This window comes from Elaeis guineensis, chromosome 9 (assembly GCF_000442705.2).
Source record: "Elaeis guineensis isolate ETL-2024a chromosome 9, EG11, whole genome shotgun sequence".
Lineage (NCBI taxonomy): Eukaryota > Viridiplantae > Streptophyta > Magnoliopsida > Arecales > Arecaceae > Elaeis > Elaeis guineensis.
In genome coordinates, this window is record NC_026001.2 from 43,347,267 (window position 1) to 43,350,258 (window position 2,992).

The window sequence follows — 2,992 nt, forward strand, 5'->3', positions numbered from 1 at the left end:
GCCAAACCTACCACATCATGTAGGGTGATCCATCCTCCTTTCACTCAATTAAAGGACCAAGTCTTCCTTCTTATATGAAGGCTGGTGGACGACCAACCCGATAGCTACCATTGCACATATGTCGTGGAGAATCGTTAAATCCTTTCCCGGATTAGAAACCCCGAAAGCATGGCAGAAAGATGAGGAGAGATCCTTTGCTTTCACTGTGAGAATAGGTTGGGCTGGAAACAGGTGTGGAAATAGAGCAGGTACCCAAACAATCGAGTTGGGCTGCATTGCGCTGGCGAAGGCCTAGAAAGAAACAAATGGAATTAACCCCTACCAGGTGTTTCCCTGTTTCGGTCTTTCCCTTTATCTTCCAAGCTGGAAATTTCCAGCATGATATCACCCCAATCTCGATGTCAAAATTTCAACTATAGAGATGTAGATAGTAGGACTTGTCCAGCGTTTGCACCCTTTTTTTTTATTAATAGGAGGCAACCCCATTTCTACCATTTCTAGAGAGTTAAACATGGTTAAATCTTTTGTTGTTTCCATGATCAGTAGCGCTCCTAATACTATTTTTAACTTTTTCTTTCCCTTAAAAAAAAAAAGAAAAAAGCGACAACACAATCAGATAATAGACAGAATTCAACAAGTCTTCATCATTGTTTCTCTCACTTGCATTGCAATGCCGCACCAAGCCATATAACTTATAATACGTAACATCCTTGATTGAAAAAAATAATAAGCAATGTATTAATTGGTATTTCCGTCAAATAGGACAATGAACAAGTTTGTCCAGCAGGCGTGCGATCGTCCACGTAAAAAAACTCCTTGAAGTGTTTGTTTATTAATTATTTCATCTCATTCAATTAAATTTCAGATTAAATCTGTGAAAATTCGTATAGACATATATTTAATTGCGCATTCGTATTGAAAAAATCTTAAATATTTATATAGAATCAAAAAAAATTAAAAAAAAAAATTTCAGATATTTTTTTTTGAATGAATGAAAATCTTAGGTGATTACAAAACTGATTAGATTGCAAAAGACCAAACTTAAGCAGCCATATCGAGATTAATAAGCACATATCATCTCTAATACATGTATTTTTTTCCTTTTGTACAAGGGACAGAGGGGAGATAAAGGAAAAGCAATATATACAAAAACTACCGATAAACCTCTAAAAACAAGAACATATATCACCAAAAACTCACACGTGCCAGAAGAAAAAAAACCCCTGACGCAAATAGTCTTCGCTTGCTCAGCGGCACTCGGCCCATCCCTCCTTCTCCTCGCCGACTCGGGCTCGCCTCGCGGCCCGAGCGAGCCTTGACTCGGCGACCACGATAAGCTTGGCGGGCACACCAGAACACAACTCCAGAGCCCTCAGCCTGGCCCCTCGCACGTGCCGCGTCTCTTCACGGCGAACCAGAGCGCGGCCGCCAGGCCAACCCGGAGGGGCGTAGCCGTCATTTTACCCGAGCACGCGCGCAGCACGCGCGTCGCCGCCGCCGCGCACCGCCTCGAGCCTGGACCCCAGCCCCATCCTCCGGGCCCAATTGACCAGAATACCCTGCTCCTCTGCTCCTCTCCGGGCCGATTCCGAATCGCGGTGGAGACGCACGAAGAGGAATCCGAGGAGGCGGTTTCTTCCGGAGGGCTGCGGCGGCAGGAGCCGCAGAGGGAGCGGATGGGGGCGATCCGGCGCCGGAGATGATGCGGCGTCGTCGAGGGCGTGGCACTCGGCGCAGGCGATCCGGCGGAGGTGGCGGGCGACGAGAAAGTTGGCGCCGTGGACGCGGGCGTCGCAGGGCCAGCAGAGGAACGCCGCGTCCGCCTCGCAGTACACGGCGGCGATGCCCTTGCACAGCTCGCAGCGCCGCCGCCCTTCATCGATCCCCTCCAAACTCTAACCCTAACCCTATTCTACCTAAACCTAACCGGCAAGCGTGAAAGAGCGAGAAGAGGGTTCGAGGCATATATAGAAAGAGAGAGAGATACGAGGCGGGGAAACGGATATGGGGGGAAACGGAGGGGAAGAGATCCCGAGGAGGAAGGAGGAGGGTTGGGAGGGAAGATGACCACTTCCATGGACTTAAAATATAATTATTGGCTCAGATATTAGAGGGGTTTGGAATTTAATATTTGTTTTATTATATATTATGGTGCCAGTAGTCTACCACATGGATGGATGAAATGACGTAGGAATATTAACTAAATCTTGCTTTCAATTTTTTGAATAGTTTATGCACCCACTTGTCCTCCGTCTTTAGGAAAGAAAATATATATTATTTATTTTTTTATTATTATATCTTGTGAATCGTAATGTTAACATCTGCGTTCGCCTCCAAGAATTAAACTTGTGGTTCGGAGAGGTTGCCTTTGAGAAGCTAGAAGAATGGCCATCAATTATATTTGATATATTATAATAATAATAAATCAGATTATTAAAATTATAATTTTAAAAATATTTTTTTAAATTTTTATTATATATATTTAAATTATTTACTTGATTTTTTGTAAAAATATAGTCCACCGGTGATTCAAGAAAAGTAGTATCACAAGCAATCCTGGACAAGTAATTTTTGAAAAAATCTACAATGATAACTATACTTCCACGTGATCACTTCTAGCTTGGGGTGCAAGCTTATACTATACTTCCAATCACATGATAATGCACATTTAATATTGGATATGTTTAGTGATTTTATCTAGAAAAATACCAAATTATCGGAGATAGTTTTGAATTTTAAAAAATAGCTGATATAAGTTGGTGGCCTTAGTACGCTATTGTAGAAAATTAAATTATTAAACTATATATATATATATAATTTCAATCAAAATTTCTCCTAAGAAAAGCAGCTTAAAGAATTCTGTTATAATAAGAGATTGGCGGAACCAGGGCTGACCCAAACCATGAACCACATTCTGCGTAGTTTTCCATCACCACAACTAGCTTCACTTCAGAGAAAAAAATCTAGCAGCCGTCGAGTCACCACCGCGGGA

The 2,992-nt window shown here is 42.5% G+C and overlaps 1 pseudogene; it reads right to left on the reverse strand.

Moving 5' to 3' along the window:
• Positions 1-1,005: 1,005 nt before the first annotated feature.
• Positions 1,006-2,077, reverse strand: LOC140851490 (B-box zinc finger protein 32-like; annotated as a pseudogene).
• Positions 2,078-2,992: the final 915 nt, after the last annotated feature.